The 22180-nt window shown below is 35.2% G+C and overlaps 1 long non-coding RNA gene across 1 annotated transcript in view; it reads right to left on the bottom strand.

Moving 5' to 3' along the window:
- The window catches only part of LOC123572388 (uncharacterized), a 256100-nt gene that overhangs the window by 178786 nt on the left and 55134 nt on the right, over positions 1–22180 (bottom strand). The gene's annotated exons all lie outside the window — the stretch shown is intronic.

Here is a 22180-nt window from a genome sequence, read left to right as displayed (position 1 = left end):
TAATATCAGATAGATAAAAAATAATATTCTTTATTTATCTTTGTTCTGTTACTAATCCTTAGAAATTAAACAATAAGATCTCTTTGAAAAGTGTATACATTAATTCTCTTGACCTGGGCACCATTGCAAGAATGTATATAATAGACAAGCAATAATGAAATGTCAAAGAAGTTGCCTGCAATTTTTCCTCAGAAGAATTTAAAAAGCACATATAAATTTTAAATGTGAAACAAGAATGTTATTTAAATCAGGAGGGAGTGTGGTTTCTCCCTAATGCCCTTGTCAAACAACTACTCTAAAATAGCATTCCATGTAATTCTGAAATGCCATGGATTAGCAAGAGACGTTCACATCCTACAGTGCAATTCAGTTTTTACCTCCAGTCATGATTTTCTTTTCCATGGCCTTTGATTTTGTCTTTAAACTCATATATGTGTAAATTGACAAATTTTCTTTTGTAATGTAAATTTAAAAGAAGAGATAAAAATGCACAGTACAATTAAGAAGAGGGGAAGAATTATTGATTCACATACAGTTATCAGTGTGCACTTAGTCAATTCACAATCAATTTGAATTGTTATTTTTTTAACAGAACTTCAGGAAAGTTTGGGACCTACAAAGTAGAAATTGAATTCTAGACAAGAATTTATTATATAGCAGGTATAAAACATGGTGAGTATCAACAATTGAATGTTTGTACCCTTCCCCCAAATTCATGGGCTGAAGCCCTAAGCCCCAGCGTGGCTATATTTGAAAATGGAGCCTTTAAGAAGGTGGTTAAGAGTAAATGAGGCTGTACTGGTGGAGACCTAATCCAACAGGATCAATATTATCAGAAGAGACACCAGAGAGTTTGCTCTTCCCTTTCCCGTAACACATGGATTGAGAGGGCTAAAGCCAAGAGTAGCCATCTACAAGCCAGGAAGAGAGTCCTCGCCAGAAACTGAATTCATCATAACCTTGATCGTGGACTTTTAGCCTCCAGAATTGTGAGAAAAACTACTGTTGTTTAAGCCACCCAGTCTACGGTATTTTGTTGTGGCAGCCTGAGCAGACTAAAACAGTCAGATAGAAACTAAGTGATTGTTCAGTATAGCATTGATTACATAATAACATTGGCATAAATATCCTAATTGCAGCTATGAGAAGTTTGATAGATGGTGAAACAAATTCAAGAAGTTTTTTCTAATTTTTCAGCAAATTTTTAAAACTACAAAAAGGAATTACTATTTTAAACTCTAGGTCAATTAACAATCTTCATTTTGTTTAAAAACAGTGTTTTGAATAGATTTTAAAAGGACAAATTTTACAGCAACATCTAAACTCAATTTTCATAATTTCCAGTATTGCCCAAATAAGATGAGATTCTTTATTAGTCACCGTCATAAAGGAAATTCAACTTTAAATGGGATCTTTGACATCTTTCTTTCCCTAATCTTCTTTAGTGAATTTCCTTGCAGAAAAAAATAAAAGCTAAATGGTTAACCCAGATTTTAAGGCTCTCATCTCAACGTTTTCAAACTTGTAACTCCCCAAATATGTGTGCCCAACACTAACTCCTGCCCTCAACCGAAGCCATCTTGTATCCCTAGCCTCCATCCCCAACTTATTATTTCCTTCATCAAAAACACAGGCTCCCTCCCTGATTCCAGGTTGTCACTGTCTATCATGGTTTACCCACTCTTGAGACTTACCTCAAGCAACATCATCATGACACATTTCTATTCCCTCCCGATCGGAATCAACCACTGCCTTGGAACTCTATAGATTTTTTAAAATTTTCTGTAATAGTAGCATTTATCACACACTATTTTGTTTTATACTGTTTTACTTCATTGTCTTTCCCCTCTAATAGAGTGTGATCTCTATAACAGGAAAGCCAGAGTCTAGTTTCTTTTTACATTTTCCAAAAAAACTAACCCAGTACCTATTGGCATAATCAGTCCTAATTTTTTGTTCTGAATCAATAAATCTGTAATGCCTTGGGAAAGTAAAATTATGTCACTGATGTTCAATTGTTGGGATTCTTTAATTTTAGTAATTTATTTTTTATAGCAGGCATTGGCAAACTATGGTCCATGGGTCAAATCTTGGCATATTTTTATTTTTGTATAGCCTTCAAGCTAAAGAATAATTTTTACACTTTCCAGTGTTTACAAAAATCAAAAGTAGAATAATATTCTGTGGCTCATGGCAATTACATAAAATTTAAAATTTTATGTTTGTAAATAAAGTTTTACTGGAATGTAACCATGCTCATTCACTGCACTGGGTATTATCTGTGGGTGCTTTTGTGCTACAACAGCAGGATTCAGTAGTTGTGATGGATTGTATAGCCCACAAAGCCTGAAATCTTTACTATTTGACCTCTTACAGAAAAAGAACTTAGCAACACCTTTTAAGAATATTTGATTTGCAGTGTTTGTTGTATCAATTTTGCACTTTCGTTTTGCCTTAATAAAACATTTCCTTATTTGACAATATATTTTGATGTTCTATTTGAAAGAATTTTAAAAAGCAATGGGGGTAATATAAAAAAGTTTAGTTATCCAACAAGTACTAGAAGAATTATTTTCAAAAGTTATGCCACGAAGGACTGAATTATCCAGGCTTGTCAAAGTTGTAACATTTTATCATGTTAATATATATAAAATAAGTTCTGCTTAGGTAGAAAGCCAATATCAGTAAATGATCACTATGTACAAAGATGAAGAAAAGAGGACAATGGAAAAAAGGGGCCAGATACAAGAGAAATCAAGAAAGCAAGATAACAACATCAGGAAATTAAATGAAGAATGATGAGAGCTAGTTGTTTGACCAGGGTGAGGAGACTATTTGCAGTGTCTTTAACAGATATAAAATTCACAGCAATTAAAAATATGTGGAGGAGCTTGATACAGTCAATTCTGAAAGTACCATGTTTGGGAAACTTGTGTGATGTTCAGGAAGAGATGTTCAACAGACAACTAGAAATACGATACTCAAGCCCAGGATACACCGTTGAGGGTCATCTTACAAATAATAGTTGAAGATATGAGCAGATAGAAACAGCAAAGAGCCAAGGACAGAAGTTAGGTAGAACGTGTATAACATTGGCTTGGAGTAAGAGTTTATAGAAAAAAAAAATTAAGTAGGTAATAGGATTAGTAGAAAAGAGCATGATAAAATGAGATTTTCAAGAATACAGAGGTAATCAATGTAATACTGCTGATAACAGAAAGGCTCAGAAAATAAAATACATAGAGATGTCACTGGATTTAGAAAGGAGCAGATCACTGCGAGTACCAACTTTAGATTCAGAGAAGGAGGCATCTTATACCACTAAAGAGTCCTTCAAACCACAAACATACTCATACACTACATTGTTATAAAAGAAGATATGGGCATCTCCTTCTCTCAGGATTCAGCTCTCAGCTCTAAAAAGATGTGACCCCCAAATATCGTCTTTAATAAGCCCAAGAAACATTTCTCATTATGGCACTATGTGTTAAACATGTCCCCCAAAATTCATATGTTAAAAACGTATTCCCCAGTGCAACAGTGTCAGGTGGGGCCTAAAAGGAAGTGTTTAGGTCATATGGGTTCTGGCCTCATGAATAGATTAATGTCACTATAAATAAGATTTGCATAAATTAGTTAGGTGTGGTGGTGCATATCTGTAATCCCAGCTACTTAGGAGGGTGCGGTGGGAGGATCACTTGAGCTAGGTAGGTTGAGGCTGCAGTGAGCCATGATCATGCGATCATGCCATTGCAATCCAGCCTGGGTGACAGAGTGAGATCCTGTCTCAAAAAAAAAAAGAAAAAGAAAAAGAATAAAAAAGAACTTTCAGGAGTGGGGAGCGGGTTCTCTCTCCTGCTTTTCTCCATGTGAGGACATGGTGTTTAACCACCCTTGCCCTTCCGCCTTACACTATGGCAGGATGGAGCAAGAGGACCCACACCAGATGCCAGCCCCATGCTCTTGAATCTCCCCACCTCCATCATGTGAGAAATAAATTTCTGTTTTTTATAAATTACCCAGTCTCAGACGCAGCTGCAGAAAACAGACTGAGACAGTGCTCTAAACAAAGGCAATTGAATTTCAGTGTTGTCAAGATCTGTGGTTTGTGCTACTAGCAAAGACAGGGATGGGATGCTAGGAGGATTTGAATAATGACGTTACATAGAAAAAAATCGACAATTTAATTAATTTTTCAATTTTTTTTTCTCAGATAACTCATATTCAGTAAACTCTTGCATTACAAAATGTGTTTTCTCGGCAGTGCCAAATAACCATTTTCTTCTTTTTCTTTTTCAATTGGTGTGAAGTACTTACAAATTAATGCTGTATTTGCAGCAATTGTAATACTTACTGGGAAATATTTGACTATATTTTACAATTTATATTGCTCCAAAATTTGTATATAACTAACTAGATATAGAATTAATATGGTTGGACAGTAGCACTTTTTTTTTAAAAACCTTTCCACCTAAATTCTATTTGAATGCTAGAATATCTGATGTTAGAATGGCTAATAATAATACACCTTTCCAAACTCTTTGAGTAAAAATTTATATATAATTTAATTTCCCAAAAGATAAAAACAAAATTATTTAGTTTTATTGAAATATTTTATCATTAAAATGTTCATACTTATTAACTATGTTTTCCTTTACATTTTAATAGATATACTATTTTAGAAGAAAAATGTATTTTAACATATACAAAAATAATTTTAATTTTTTATGTTTACATGTGTTTATAACATTTTTAATTAAAATATGTTAAGTTTCATCCAGGTGCGGTGGCACAGGCCTATAGTGCTTGGGTGCTTGAAGTAGGAGCACCACTTGAGCCCAGGGGTTCAAGGTTCAAGTTAGCAAGACCCTGTCTCTATTTAAAAAAAAAAGTTAAATTTAATAAATTTTGTATATGATTACATTTAATTTTTAATCTCTTTAATAATGATAATAAAGTTGCTCTCTTAAAATAAATATAAAAAATAAGCAGAGCTTTCAAATATTTTAAAAATCTGAAAAGATAAAAGAAATAGAAAATCTTCAAAGAGGATGATTGCCTAAATGTTTAAAAAGAAAAGATAATTAAAGGAAGCAGACTTCGGTAGAGCATGATTTATACAAAAAAAAAAAATTATAAACAGAACATTATGAAGTTTTTTATATTCAAAAGTTATAATTTCTCATCAAAGCAATGAGATGAATCATACAATTGTTCTTATCAGGTGCAAAACTGAAATAGGTTAAATAAATTCCTATTATTTCTAACACATCAATAAAGATTGATTACTGATCAAAACAATAAAATTGAGAAAAATAATTATACCAGATTTGCAACAAATGCAACTCTGGCCTGCTATTTAGAAGACAAGTTAAATTCATGAAAACAAGAAATTGAGAAAAAAACAAGACCTCGGTTTTTCTGTTTATGAGATCACAAGTCTTGAAAATGGCTATGGCATTCTTCTTACAGTATGAGAATGATTGTAGCTACACACAGTCTGACTCAAAAGTTCGAAATTTTCTATGGAAATGAACATGGTTGAAAATTTACTATTTAACCATACACCAAAGTTAATTCCCATAAAGAAAAAAGTACAGAAGTTATAGTTTGGGTTATTGTTACATATTTCACAATCAATTTTTGAAATCAGCTCTGTAAAAGCTGTTACTGGAAACATTTTGATTTCCAGTTAAAACAATATAAAACTTCACTTACACAGGAAAAAAAAACACATTTAATGACTACTCTGAAAAAAGGAATTGAATAGATAGCAAATGAATAATGGTATTAAATAAATATAAATAAATCCTAATACCAAATGTGGTGTTCTTAAAGAATATATTATGTGGCAAATAATTAGCCAATCATAATAGTTCTTTACAAGCCTCAAACAACACAGTAATTATAGAAAATAATATAAATTGTCTGGTAGAAATCGTTTTGAAATTGAGACCAAAATAGCGAAAATGTAAGATGCATTTAAAATAATAAAGTATTATCACTACTCAGAATGGATAAATCAAAATCAAATTATTAACTTAATAGACAGTAAAGTGAGAAAAGAAATTTTATACAAAATTATAAGTAAATACTATTTATTATTCAACTAGATTGTACAGGAGAAGAAATCTGAGCTGAAAATGACATTAACTGTGGATAATTCAATTATTAGAGGAAGAAAACAAGGATGTTAAAATTAATGAGTCTTTCACTGTTTTTATACCTGATGTTTTTTAAAAAATGCATGGTTTTGACTTCAGTGAAGGACTGAAAAAAACAAAGTGTTTTTAAGCCTTGGATAGAAAGATTATGAAGGACAACACTATGATAATGTTATTAGAATGATTGATTAAGAAGTAATATCATAAAGTAGAATTTTGGCCAATAATTCCAAGACATTCTTCATGTCATGTGCAGCCCATAATTTGAATTTGCTATCCAGAGGCCTCAACTGGACCCAGTGATAAAATAATTTGAAAGAATTCAAAGACTGTAGATGATGGTTTTTTTGGATCTGTCTAAAGATGTAATATCTTGAAAAAAGATATTAATTTTACAAAAATTGTTGAGGCACGATGAAAACGCTAAGTGATGTTAAGATATCCAAAATTTTTTAAAATGCACTTTAAAAGATAAGCAAAACATTTTGGAAGGCCGAGTCAGGCAGATCACTTGAGGTCAGGAGTTCAAGACCAGCCTGGATAACATGATGACACTCCGTCTCTACTAAAAATACAAAAATCAGCTGGGTGTGGTGGAGCATGCCTGTAATCCCAGCTACTCAGGAAGCTGAGGCAGGAGGATCACTTGAACTTGGGGCGGGGGAATGCTGCAATGAGCCAAGATTGCAATGGAGTGCAAGAGTGCTATTGCACTCCAGCCTGGCTAACAGAGCAACATTCCCCGCCCCCCCCAAAAAAAAGCAACAGTAGAAGCTCTAGCCAGGTATGGTGGTGCATGTCTGTAGTCCCGGCTACTTGGGAAGCTGAGGTGGAAGGCCAGCTTGGGCAACTGAAGGACTGAAAAAAACAAATAGTGTTTTTAAGCCTTGGATAGAAAGATTATGAAGGACAACACTATGATAATGTGATTAGAATGACTGATTAAGAAGGAAGATTACAAAGTAGAATTTTTACCCGGCAAGACTCCGTCTCTGAATGAATGAATGAGTGAATGAATGAGAAAATAACCAAAGAGACTCAGACTGAAGTAAATTTTGGTTTTGGGTAGGAAATACAATAACTTTCAATTTGTATCATTCAAAATTATTTAATTTGAACTGTTGAAAGCTAGTATTTTAATCAAAGTTACAAAAATCAATGCAAGTTTGTGAATTTTACTTTTTACAAAATATTGAAGTTTACAGTTTTAAAATTTTAGAGAGAATACTCTTTAATATCAAAAGAAAACGCCTTTGAAATATGTAACAAAATGGCATTCCAATATAATATGAGACAGAATAGGAAAATGAGAATTTTTGCATGACTGTGAAGGAGACAATACACATATAAATAATCTCAAAATAAGACTAATAGAAACTACTTTCTGGCCATTGCAGATCTAGGTATAGTCTCAATTTTACTATTTTCTGTGTTCTTTATAATATCCTAGAATTAAACTTTTTAAAGAAAGAGTTTAATAAACATTTTATGAATCTAGATACTACTTTTAGATAATGAGGAGCATTATATACATGACAACTTTATGTGATTAAATTAAAATATGTTTAGTATTTTCTGAAATGACATTACCAATTGTGACCTCATTACAATATTTGATCATAGTATGCAAAATTTATGGCTTATTTTAAAATTTGAGCTTGAAAAACTTAACAATTCTATTTTCCACTGACTTGCAGAATAAAGTATAAGTCAAATTCAAATAAGAACAATGAGAAAAAGTTGAATATTTTGGCATTGTTAATAAGCACAAATTATTTGAAAATTTTAATTATGAGTATAATTAGTTAATTGTCTTTAAAAAGATAAGAAAAATAAATGTGATGAAATAAGTATGTACTTTATGATTTATGAATATCATCATTACATTCTTACCCAAACACCACGGCCCATCACCAGAACACCAGATATGTACAATAAAAAAGTTTGCTCATCTTTGGTATTTTGCCAAGTTGCAGATATGAAACATCACAGGTGTACATGCTGTTATGAAAGTATATTTGTCAAAAGTTTATAAAATATATTCGTTACCTCAATACACATTCTTTTTAATAATTAGACACATAGCATGTGGGCCCCCATTTATTATAATATCCAGGGCTCTAAAAATATTAGTGGCAGGACTGATATTGTTTTCTATTTAAAAAAATACTTATATTCCAAATTGAAGACCAAATCAGATTGCAAAATTTTACATTTGTGTTGTAGAGTTAAGATCAGAAGATGAATAGATCAATCTTGCCTATTAAGGCCAGATGATCAAATGACTTATGTAAAAGCAATGCAGTGCTTTTCTTTCTTTCTCTCTTTCTCTCTTTCTTTCTTTCTTTCTCTTTCTTTCTTTTCTTTCTTTTCTTTTCTTTCTTTCTTTCTCTTTCTTTCTTTCTTTCTTTCTTTCTTTCTTTCTTTCTTTTTTGTTTTTTGTTTTTGGTTCTTTAAGTATGTTAGGATACCAATAGAAAATACATTCAAATTAGGGTAATTCAATAAGAATTTAACAACACCACCACTACTTATAAAAGTAAGGGAATAAAAACCTGACAAGAACACACTAAGTATTGGCAGAGATCTTAACACCTCTGGGCCCTAAGAGCTGCCTTGAGTGAAAGAAGTTTTTTTGTTTTTGTTTTGTTTTTTTTGAGAGGAGTCTCGCTCTGTCGCCCAGGCTGGAGTGCAGTGGCGCGATCTCGGCTCACTGCAAGCTCCGCCTCCCAGGTTCCCGCCATTCTCCTGCCTCAGCCTCCCGAGTAGCTGGGACTACAGGCGCCGCCACCACACCTGGCTAATTTTTTTGTGTTTTTTTTTTAGTAGGGAAGGAGTTTCACCGTGTTAGCCAGGATGGTCTGGATCTCCTGACCTCGTGATCCGCCCGCCTCAGTCTCCCAAAGTCCTGGGATTACAGGCGTGAGCCACCGCGCCCGGCCGAGTGAAAGAAGTTTTTTTAGAGACAGTCAGCCCAAAGGAATCCCACAGGGATGAAGCCAGGGGAAAAAAATAATCAAACTCCTACTCTTCTTCCTCATATTTTCTGTGTGACTCTCATTGGATGAAACGAACCATAAACCAGAGAACAAGAGAACAAATTGATGAAATCCATATAACACACTGATGAAATCTACATAGATCAGCCTTTCAAGACACAGATCATGGTGGAGAGGAATGATGAACAGATCTGATGGGAAAGCAGAAATTACCTGGAACAGCATATTCTTTCTCCTTTAGAATCCACTCATCCTTCATTCACTTAGAAAGGCTTCATTCTCCACACATGGGGCATACAAATACCATAAGGTACTATATCATTGTAGTGATGTTAATTTGCTTGTACTTTCCACTGGATACCTGAAATATTTTCTGTCACTAATATTCTTCATGAAAAATTGAAGGAAGGGCATAGACATGCATCTGGTGTTTTTGTTGTTGTTGTTGTTGTTTTTCTTAAATAATTGAGTAATACCATTTCCTTCCTCAGTAAATAGCTACAAGCTCACACCTATAATCCAAGCTCTTTGGGGGGCTGAGGCGGGTGGATCACAAGGTCAGGAGTTCGAGACCAGTCTGCTCAACATGGTAAAACCCGTCTCTACCAAAAATACAAAAATTAGGCAGGTGTGGTGGCAAGCACCTGTAATCCCAGCTACTTGGGAGGCTGAGGCAGGAGAATCACTTGAACCCGGGAGGTGGAGGTTGCAGTGAGCAGAGCTCGTGCCATTGCACTCCAACCTGGGCAACAAGAACAAAACTCTGTCTCAAAAAAAAAAAAAAAAAAAAGCTACAAAAGTTTTGCTTCCATAGCTCGTTAAAAACCTAACTTAGTAAACATAGTTGTTTAGTTTACAATGTATTCCACGTTCAACTTACACTCCACCAGCACCCCAGCTCTCACCACACCTGGCACCTACTGTCGCAGATCCTGTACACTTAGAAATGTGGTATTTGTGTGCAAAAATTTTATTTGGACATGCTCAAGATAAACAGCTATGAAGTATGGACGTACAACTGGATAGTAAGAGAATTTGAATAATGATGCAGCCATGACCAAGAAATCAGTTGATTCTATGGATGAATTTGAAGGTGGAATGGTTCAGAGATGCTCTACATTGTGGCATAGGGACAGGCTCATATACCTCTCTGTTGATCAATTATTGGATTGGGCTGCCCCCAGGAAGGGGGCATGACCTTAGGTGGGTAGACTATTCAACCAAAAGAAAGTCCTGGACAGGAAGTCAGCTGAAAACCACTGGCTGCCAAGACTCTCAGCAGTAGAAGAAATGAATATTTCAGACCTGGAGGACTGAATCTTAGCAGTGAAGCATGCCACCCACTATAGACAGCCACTGTTTTCAGAGACCCTCTTGGGATCTGCTGTCCACTTCCAGTTAGTGCTGGTGTAACAATCACATCCAGTAGCAAACCAGGTTCGTTCTTCTTCCTTCTCCATAATGGCAAAGCAATGAAGCAGATACCATGTTAAACTGAGCCATCCATTTGTGCTCTTAACTTGTGTCTCCCAGAGCAGCTTTGGCTCAGTCTAATATATACCACCTCCATTTTATAAAGTAATGCTGCCATACATATCCAATTTTATGGTTGGGTTAATCAGGTAACATACAGTTCATCTTAGACACTATCATTCACGTAGCCATGGGATTTTACAAGGTTATGCATTTATCTTCTATCAGAACCCATTTGCAAGATAGAAGAAACTTTTCAAATGGAAATAGTTGATAGAATAAAAGGGAATGACATTACTCCTTAAGTGTAGATATCTGAGCTGTGATTGCTCTTATCTGGTTTGGAAGGGTTTTGTACAAAAATCATGTCTGTCACAAATACTTCAAAAATGAGTGGGTGTTCTAGGTTATTAGACCCAGAAGGCAATATGACATGAACCAAAATTAGTCTGGCTGCAGAGCTTTTTCTTATTCAAGACGCAAATCAGTGCTGGCACCTGTCCAAATAAGTAAATGAGTTGGAGAAGGTTGACCAAATACGGTGTAGATTGTTTCTAAAATCCAAAGAGGCCTACTAAGTTATGTGTTTCTTTCATTGTGTTGGGTGACATAACTTGACTCATATTTCAGAAGAGCTATCTTACCAAAAATTTCACTGATGTGGCATACCACAGAACTGTTTGGTCCTTTATCTCTCATTTTCTGCAATGTACCTATATTACTAGGACATTTATAATGTTTTTACTTTCTGTTTACCATTTTCAGTTAGTATATTGTCTTCAGTATAAAGCAAGCTTGTCCATCACATGACCCGCGGGCCACATGCAGCCCAGAACAGCTTTGAATGTGGACCAACACAGATTCGTAAACTTTCTTAAAACATCACGAGATTTTTTTGTGATTTTTTTTTTCTTTAGCGCATCAGCTTTTGCTAGTGTTAGTGTATTTTATGTGCGGTCCAAGACAATTCTTCTTTCAATGTGGCCCAGGGAAGCCAAAAGATTGGACAACCCTGGTGTAAAGGATTAAGATGATAGTCAGGCCACAGCTCTGCTCACTCCCCAGCACCACTGAATCTGAACCTTCAGTTTAATGGCAGGCCCAGATAATTCATATGCACGCCAAAATTTGAGAAGCATTGACCAAAACTGTATCAGATAGGTGAGCAAATACAACACAGCCTTGAGGCAAAACAAGGTAAGTACCTTTCTGTCCCTACTACATAAATATTCTCATCTCATTCCTTCCCCAGCAATGTCCTTATCTTAGTGTGAAATACTTAACAAGGTTAAGTATTTAATTGATGTTTACAGTAAACGCTTTTTTGTTTTTAGTATTATATCCTCTGTGAATCCATGAGTTGAAGGATTCCTTCAAAACTGCCAGTGGGCCTTCTCCACAGCAATGTGTAGTTGTTCATCGCTCATACTTTTGCTTTTCCTATGTGCACATCTCTAGGACTATAAACCAAATCCAGGGACCCCCCGCCCACCAAAACATCATATAATTACTATTGTTTCCATAACTACCAAGTGCCACAGCCTCTTGCTCTCCCTCCTTGTGCCATCTAGTAATTTGATTTGACTAATAATAATGCCACACTACGCCACGGATTACCCATATACCATCCCTTTTAGCAATGTGTTATAATCCCTGTGTTCTTTTCACGTCTGAGTGATTCCACTCTAGAATTCCATTTTGAGGATCAGTTTCCTAGGGCCATTTACCAATTACTGTATTAGTCAAGACCAAGCATAGCAAACTTAAACCTCAGTATGATCACAGGAAGAAACACTCAAACAAGACTCAGATTATTTTGAGGACTGAATAAAGGGAAAGCACAATGAGATACCCACCTTACTCCAGGCCTAATTACAACAGGCCGGTCACCACCTCTCGATATAACTTGGGGGAAGGAAGTAGAGTTGTTGCTATCAGACTCCAGAATTGGAGAGGGTTATAAACAAGACCACCTTGAAAAGACAGGTAATTTTTAGTTAAAGATCATAGCGAGCCAGAGGCACAAGACAGGGAGCTGGAGAATAAATCTCCTGACCCTTCAATCGTCTCTTCCTCTTATCCACTTCAGAAACTTCCCATTGGCCCAACACAAGAAACTAGTAGATAAGAAAACCCATTGAAGTAAGTCACTTGGAGCAGAGAATAGAATGCAAAAAAAAAAAAAAAAAAAAAAAAAAATGGAGAATAGTGCTAGAGGGACAAAGGTAACCACCCAGTGCATCACAATTCAATATTCACATTACAATAAGAAATATGAATGCCAAAGGTAGAAGAGCCTTAAATATTTTGCAGAATATTTTCTTCCAGAAGGCAAATTATCACAGGAAAGGATATTAGAATCAGAAATTTGCTTGGTGAAAAGAGCAAAAGCACAAGAACGTTAGTTAGATTTAATGATTATTAACAAGTTATAATAACCTAATGTAGTCATCTTCACTATAGTGACATTCTTCACCCATTTTCTTTCACAATTTGAATTTCTATATACCAAGCCATATGTTTGGCACTGGGAACACAAAGAAGATTAAAACATTGTCTATGTCTCCAAGAAGCTCACAGCTCTAATTGGAAAGCAGACACAGAGAATATAATTCACTATAACTCATATTATGTCAGAGGTAAGAACAAAGTTCATAAGATCTTAAAATGAGGGTACTTAGGTAGACTAATGGATCAAGGACATTTCTTAGCAGGAATTATTTGTGCAGTGTTAAGGATTAGTAGGTGTTAACTAAGAAAGAAGCATGAGAAACATATTCAGGAGAAACATTATCTACAGAAATAGTAGGAAATGCACATAAAATTGCATGTATCTGCCCAGTATGTCTGGGATATATCTAAAATACATAGTAGGATCAAAATAACTACAGTCATGTACTCAGGGACAAAATTATGCCAATCTTTACATATTAAGAAATTTATACTTTACCCAGGAGTGACTGAGAAGCTATAGAAAAATGTAAAACTTTGGAATAGCCTGAATCCTGAAAAAACAGTCATCTGCTAATTAGCTACTCTTCTTCCTAGATCGTGTTAAAGATATCCTAGCAAATCCTTGTGCTTCAGGCTCCACTTTTTTAGGGATTAAGCTAATGACTACCCTTCTACCTATATGTTTGTGCTTCTGACAGTGGTCAACTAACTTAGGTTCAATTTTCTATGTTACAATCAGATTCCAAATTTCCTAAGTCTCATTAACTAAAAATGGATATCCAAGAACTCTTCAGTCACGTATTTATGTATTATTTCCATACATAAATATTTATGTATGTCAGTTATTTACATAGTAGCATATCCCAAGAAGATTTTTCATGAAGTTTATTCTTAGGTAATGGTAATATCTTTTGGATTTAGAATTTAATTGCTGTTATTCTTAGACCTTCATGAATTTTTTTAATTGAAATAGAATAGATGTACATATCTTGAAGGCACATGTAATACTTTATACATTCATATATGTGTAAAGACCAAATCAACAAAACTGGGATATCCATTATGTTAAATATTTATCTTTTCTTTATGTTAGAAAGATTCAAATTATTCACTGCTAGCTATTTTGAAATGTGGTATTTTGATTATTTTGATTATAGTCACCCTATCGATTGATCTACAGAATATTGGCTATCATTTATTTCATCTAACTGTATATTTGTACCCATTATTCAACTTCTATTCATCCCCCTCTCTTCTACTCACCCTAGAATGAGGTAATCACCAGTCTACTCTCTGTCTTTATGAGATTCACTTTTTTGGCTCCCACATGTGAGTGAGAACATGTGATATTTGTCTTTCTATGTTTGGCTTATTTCATTTAACATAATGACATTTAGTTCCATGCATGTTGCTGTAAATGTCAGGACTTTATTCCTTTTATGGCTGAATAATATTTCTCTGTGAATGTATATCACACTTTATCCATTCATTCTCTGTTGGGCAGTAAGATTAATTCCATGTCTTGGCTATTGTGAGTAGTAGTGCTGCAATAAACATGGGAGTGCAGACATTTCTTTCATTTTTCCTTTTTTTTTTTTTTTGTGACAGTCTCACTCTGTCACCCAAGCTGGAGTGCAGTGTTGTGATCTGGACTTGCTGCAACTTCCACTTCCTGGGTTCAAGTGATTCTTGTGCCTCAGCCTCCAGAGTGGTAGGGATTACAGGCACGTACCACCACACCCAACTAATTTTTGTATTTTTAGTAGAGCAAGAGTTTTGCCATGTTGCCTAGGGTGGTCTCGAACTCCTGGCCTCAAGTGGTCTGCTCCCTCAGCCTTCCAAAGTGCTGGGATTACAGGCGTGAGCCCCTGCGCCCAGCCAGATTTTCTCTCTTTTGGATGTACACTCAGCAGTGGGATTGCTGGATCATATGATAGACATATTTTTAGTTTTTTGAGGAATTTGTGTAAAGTTTTTTATACTAGTGGCACTGATTTACATTCCTATCAACAGTGTCCAAGAGATCTTCTTTCTCAACATCCTCACCATCATCTATTATTTTCTGTCTTTTTGATAAAAGCCATTTTAACTGAGGTAAGATGATATCTCATTGTGGTTTTGATTTGCATTTCTCTAATGATTAGTGATATTGAGGATTTTTTCATATACCAGTTGTCCATTTGTATGGTTTTTTTTTTTTGGAGAAATGTCCATTCAAATCCTTTGGCCATTTCTATTTTTATTTCTATTTATTTATTATACTTTAAGTTCCGGGATAAATCTGCAGAACGTGCAGGTTTGTTTGTTACATCAATATACATGTGTCATGGTGGTTTGCTGCACCCATGAACCCATCATCTACATTAGGTATTTTTCCTAATGCTTTCCCTCCCCTTGCCCCTGACCCCTCAACAGACCCTGTGTGTGACATTCCTCTCCCTGTGTCCATGTGTTCTCATTGTTCAGCTCCCACTTATGAGTGAGAACATGAGGTGGTTTGGTTTTCTATTCCTGTGTTAGTTTGCTGAGAATGATGGCTTCCAGCTTCATCCATGTCCCTGCAAAGGACATGAACTCATCATTTTTTATGGCTGCGTAGTATTCCATGGTGTATATATGCCACATTTTCTTAATCCAGTCTATCACTGATGGGCATTTGGGTTGGTTCCAAGTCTTTGCTGTTGTGAATAGTGCTGCAATAAACATGCCTGTGCTTCTGTCTTTATAGTAGAATGATTTGTAATTCTTTGGATAAATACCCAGTAATGGGATTGCTGGGTCAAATGATATTTCTGTTTCTAGATCCTTGAGGAATTGCCATACTGTCTTTCACAATGGTTAAACTAATTTACACTCCCACTAACAGTGTAAAAGTGTTCCTAGTTCTCCACATCCTCTCCAGCATCTGTTGTTTCCTGGCTTTTTTTTTTTTTTTTTAATGTTTTTGAGATGTTGACTCACTCTGTTACCAAGGCTGAGTGCAATGGCGTGATTTCAGCTCACTACAATATCCACTCCAGTCTCAAGCGATCCTCATGCCTCAGCCTCCCGAGTAGCTGGGACTACAGATGTGATACCACGATCAGCTAATTTTTATTTTTACTAGAGAGGGGGGGGTTTGTCAGCTAGTCTGGAACTCCTGGGCTCAAATGATACACCCGCTTTGGCCTCCCAAAGTGCTGGGATTACAGACATGAGCCACTGTGCCCAGCCCCTTAGCCCATTTTTAATTGGATTGTTTAGTTTTTGTTTGTTTGTTTTGCTGTTGAGTTGTTTGAGGTCCTCATATATTCTGGTTAATTTTTTTGTCACATGGATAGTTTGCAAATATTTTCTCCCATCCTGTGTGTTGTCTCTTGACTCTGTTTCTTGTTTCTTTTGCTAGGCAGAAGCTCTTTCGCTTGATATAATCCCATTTGTCTATTTTCTTGGTTGTCTCTGCTTTTGAGGTCTTAAACACAAAAAAGTTTGCCCACACCAATGGCCTGGAGCATTTCTCCAATGTTTCCTTCTAGTAGTTTCATAGTTTCAGGTCTTAGATTTAAGTACTTAATTTATTTTGGGTTGATTTCCATATATGCTGAGAGGCAGGGGTCTAGTTTCATTCTTCTGCATATGCATATACAGTTTTTTTTCATAACTATTTATTGATGAGACTGTCCTTTTCCCATTTTTATATTCTTGGTGACTTTGCTGTAGATGACTTAGCTATAAATGCCTGGATTTACATCTGGGATCTCTATTATTTTCCATTAGTCTATGTGTCTGTTTTTAATGCAAATATCAGGCTGATATCATCACTGTAGCTTTGTAGTATGTTTTGAAGTCAAATATTGTGATGCTTCCAGCTTTGTCCTCTTTGCTCAGAGTTACCTTGGCTATCATGGGTCTTTGTGGTTCCATATAAATATTAAAGTTATTTTTTTTCTAGTTCTAAGAAGACTGTTGTTGGTATTTTGACAGGGATTGTACCAGGTAGTATTATAATTTTAACAATATTAGTTCTTCCAATTCAAGAGCATGGAATATATTTCCATTTTTCATGTGTGTCTTCTTCAATTTCTTTATTAGTGTTTTATTATTTTTCTTGTATATATTTTTTACTTCTTTAGCTAAATTGATTCTTAGGTATTTTACATTCTTTTTAGCTATATTAAGTGAGAGTGCCTTCTTGATGTCCTTATCAGTTGTTTGCTATTGCTGTATATAAATGCTGCTGGTTTTCTATATGTTGATTTTGAATGCTGCCACTTTATAAATTAACTTATTAGCCCTAACATTTTTTGGCAGAGTAAGTTTTTCTAAGTATAGGATCGTATTGTCTGTGAACAAAGATAATTTGGTTTCTTCCTTTCCAATTTGGATGCCCTGTATGTCTTTTAGTTGTCTGATTGCTCTGGCCAGGACTTCCAGTATTATGTTGGATAATGTGTTAAAAAGTAGTGAAAGGGCACATTCTTGTCTTGTTCCTGTTTTTACAGAAAAGGCTTTCAATTTTTCCTTACTCAGTATGATGTTAGTAGTGGGTTTGTCATGCATGGCCTTTATTATTTTGAGACATATTCTTTCTACACCCAGTTTGTTGAGGGTTTTTATTAAGAATTTGAATTTTACTGAATAATTTTTAAACATCTATTGAAATGATTATGTGGTTTTGGGATTCGGTTCTGTTAATGGTGAATGATATTTTTAATGTGATGTTGAATTTAATTTGCTGGTATTTTGTTGAGGATTTTTGCATCTCTGTTTCTAAGTGATATTGGCCTGCAGTTTTCTCTATTGATGTGTCCTTCTCTGATTTTGTTATCACAGTAATGCTGTCCTTGTAGAACGAATTTGGAAGTATTCCATTCTCTTCAATATTTTTGAAGACTTTGAGGACAAATAGCATTAATTTTTAAAAAATATTTGGTAGAATTTGGCAGTGAAGCTATCAGGTCCATGGATTCTCTTTGATAGAATATTTATTACAGATTTGATATTGTTACTCATTATTGGTTTGTTGCAATTTTATGTTTCTTCGTGGTTCAATTTTCAGTGGTTATATATGTCCAGGAATTTATCCATTTCCTCTAGGTTTTCCCATTTTTTGGCATATAATTATTTATAATAATCTTTAATGATTCTTTGTATTTCTGTTGTCTCAGTTGGTATGTGTCGTTTTTTATTTCTGATTTATTTCAGTCTTCTCATTTTTTGTTAGTCTACCTCAGGGTTTGTTAATTTTGTTAATCTTTTCAAAAAATCCGACTTCTTTTTATTTTGATCTTGTGTATTATTTGAGTCTCAATCTCATTTATTTCTTCTCTAATCCTTATTATTTCATTTCTCCTACTAATAGGTGTTTGGTTTCTTCTTGCTTTCTACTTCCTTAGGGTGCATCATTTGGTTGTTCACTTGAAGTATTTTTACTTTTTTCTATATAGGCATTTATTGATATAAACTTTCCTCTGTGAACTGCTTTTGCTGTATCCCATAGATTTTGGTATATTATACTTCCATTTTCATTCATTTCAAAATTTTTTATAACTTCCTTCTTAGTATCTTGTTTGACCAATAGTCATCCGGAAGCATGTTTTTAAATTTCCACATGTTTGTGTAATTTCCAAGGTTCTGCTTCTCCACTCATCTCTGGTTTTATCACTGTGGTCAGAAAAGATACTAATATGATTTCTACTTGTTAAGACTCGTTTTGTGGTCTAAGAGGTTATTTATTCTTGAGAATGTTTCATGTGTTGATGAAAAGAATATGTATTCTGTAGCTGTTGGGTGAAATATTCGGTAAATGTCAGTCAGGCTTCTTTGGTCATATGTGAAGTTTAACTCATATTTCTTTGTCCATTTTCTGTCTGAGTGATATGTCTGTAACTGAGAATGGGATGTTGAAGTCTCTTACTATTATTGTATTGCACCCTATCTCTCCCTTAGATCTATTAATGCTTGCTTTATGTACTTGGGTGCTCTGGTGTTAGGTGCATATATATTTACAATTGTTATATCCTCTCACTGAATTGACCCCTTTATCATTATTGAGTAGCATTCTTTGTATCTTTTTACAGTCTTTGACTTGTGGTTTATTTTATTTGATATACGAATAGTTATTCCTGGTCTTTTTTGGTTTCCAGTTGCATGGAAACCAATCTTTTTCCACCTCTTCACTCTCAGTCTGTGTGTGTCTTTATAGGTAAAGTGGGCTTCTTATAGGCAGCATATAGCTGGGTCTTATTTTGTTTTTACCCATTCTGCCACTCAGTGCCTTTTCATTGGAGAATTTAGTCCATTTGAATTCAGTATTATTATTGATGAGTAAGGACTTACTATTGACATTTTGTTGCTTATTTTCCTGTTGTTTTATAACTCTGTCTTTTTTCCTTTCCTACTACTGTCTTATGTGATAAGTAATATTCTATGGTGGTAAGATTTTATTTGTTGCCTTTTTATTTTTAGTGTATCTTTTATAGTTTGTGTGTGTGTGTGTGTGTGTGTGTGTGTGTGTGTGTGTGTGTGGTTTCCATAAGGCCTACAAAGAATATCTTAAAGATTAACAAATTAGCTTAAATCTATGACAAATTATCTTAGATCACAAATAAAAGAATAGAAACAAAGAACAAGTGAAAAAAAATTATATGCATTAACTTCATCTCTGTCCCTCAACATTTTGACTTCAAGTTGGCTCAGTTTACATGTTTCTATATCACATATATCTTAATAGGTTGTTACAGCTATAATTGTTTTCTCATAGATTTGCCTTTTGGGCTTCATACTAGTTATGAGTGGGTTGTACACCATAATTCTAATTAGTAGAGTATTCTGGGTTTGTCAATGTACTAAATTTTCCCAGGGGGTTTTATACTTTCAATTTTTTTTTTTTTTTTTTTGGTACATTACTTTTTTTTTTTTTTCAGATTGAAGAACTCCCTCTAGCATTTCTCTTAAGACATGTTGGTAGTGGTAAAGTCTCTCAGCTTAAGTAAAACTTTATTTCTCCATATTTGAAATAAAGGTTTGCTGCATATAATATTCTTGCATGGCAAGTTTTTTTCTTTCAGCAGTATGAAAATGTGCCACTTCCTACTGACTCATATGGTTTCTGTTGAGAAGTCTGTTGTCAGATAAACTGGAACTCCTTCATATGTTATTTGCTTATTTTTTTTCTTGCTGCTTTTAGGATAATTTCTTTGCTTTGACATTTGAGAGTTCAATTATTATATACCTTGGGGGAGTCTTTTTTGGTCCATGTCTGTTTGGTGTTCTCTGAGCTTCCTGTACTTAGATATTTAGGTCTTTCTCAAGTATTGGAAATTTTTCTATTATTTCTTTGAATACACTTTCTATCCATTATTCTGGCTTAGTTTCCTTTTGAACACCAATAATTCTTAGAGTTGGTATCTTAAGGTAATTTTCTACATCTTTAGGTGATCTTCATTTCTTTTCATTCATATTTCTTTTTTCTTCTTTGTGTATTTTCAACTAACCTGTTTTTGAACTCACTGATTCTTTCCTCTGCTTGTTCCATTGTGCTGTTGAGAGCCTCTAGTGAGATTTTCAGTTTAGCAAATGTATTTCTCACTTCTAAGATGTATGTTTGATTTGTAAAAATTACAATCTATATTAAATTTCTCTGATAAATTTCTAAGTTGCCTTTCTGTGCTATCTTGGAGATCACTGTGTTTCCTTAAAACTGCTTTTTTGAATGCTTGTTCAGAGAGTTCACACATCACAGTCATTAGGGTCAGTCACTGGTTTCTTGCTTTGTCCATTGGGAAGATCATGATTCCCTCTTTGCTGGTGTGTGTGTGTGTGTGTGTTTTTATACTAAAGGATTAGTTGTTTAATTCAGCCTTTTCTGTGGTCAGGCTTATTTTGTTTTTTATTGGACATGTTTTTTTAGATGTTTTCAAAATTAGCTGCTGGTTTTCTTCCTCCATTTTTTTTTTTTTTTTTTCCTGCTAGGTTGCTGCCTCCTTTTTAGCACTAGGTGGCACCTTAAGCCCAGGTTGGACACAGCTCTGGTAAACAGTCGGAGGGCTGCTCATCTTAAGTGGGAGGGGTTCCAAAGGGAATGTCCCAGTAGTGTGGGAATGCTGGCTAGAAGTCTGTGCCCTGGGAACCTACAGAACATACCTCCTATAGTATAGTGCTGCTGAACGGCCATTCTGATTTGGTGTCAACTTTGGCCAAGTTCCATATCAGAGTTTCCAGGGTTGCGGATGATAGTCTTATCACCCCACTTTTTCTCTGGCTGTCTTCAGAGCTATTTCTCCCTTCAGGCGCTTGTAATGCTTCCTGTGGATTGAGACCGGAATAGACTTCCTTTCATGGATCCCAAGATGATGGGGAAGCTGGCTGCTAGCCTTGATTTCACTTTTTTCTGTGTATAAATTGTGAACAAGGGGAAATTTCTGTGCACTTGGTTACAGTCAGATTGAAGGGAGAGGCATCAAGGATATAGCAGTCCAGTTCTCTTCCCATCTGCTCAGAGTCTTTTCACTTCTCTTTGGCCCTGGGAACTGTGTCTTCCTCGTATTTTAGTTCTGAGACATTGGCAGTGATACTCAGTGTTGCATATTTGTTTTTGGTTTTCTGTGGTGGGGGGGGTTAAGTCAGCTTTCTTCTACACTGCTATTTTGGAACCAGAAATCCTATACATTGGTAAAAATAAACTGGGAGGCCAGGTGCGGTGGCTCACGCCCGTAATCCCAGCACTTTGGGAAGCTGAGGTGGGCAGATTGCGAGGTCAGGAGATCGAGACCATCCTGGCTAACACGTTTTTAGTCTCTACTAAAAAATACAAAAAATTAGCTGGGCGTGGTGACAGGCGCCTGTAGTCCCAGCTACTCGGGAAACTGAGGCAGGAGAATGGCCTGAACCCGGAGGAGGAGCTTGCAGTGAGCTGAGATTGCGCCACTGCACTACAGCCTGGGTGACAGAGCAAGACTCCATCTCAAAAATAAATAAATAATAAAGTAGGAAAGAACAGAAAGCACTAGACCAACTCTTCATGAAATTTTTGTGTGAATTAAAGGAAATATGTTTATACTTATTAGAATATACTCAAAAATTGTTGCAATCATAAATATACACATTATA

Source organism: Macaca fascicularis, chromosome 3 (genome assembly GCF_037993035.2).
Source record: "Macaca fascicularis isolate 582-1 chromosome 3, T2T-MFA8v1.1".
Classification (NCBI taxonomy): Eukaryota; Metazoa; Chordata; class Mammalia; order Primates; family Cercopithecidae; genus Macaca; species Macaca fascicularis.
Note: the sequence above shows the minus strand (reverse complement) of the source record. Positions and strands in the feature narration are given on the sequence as shown.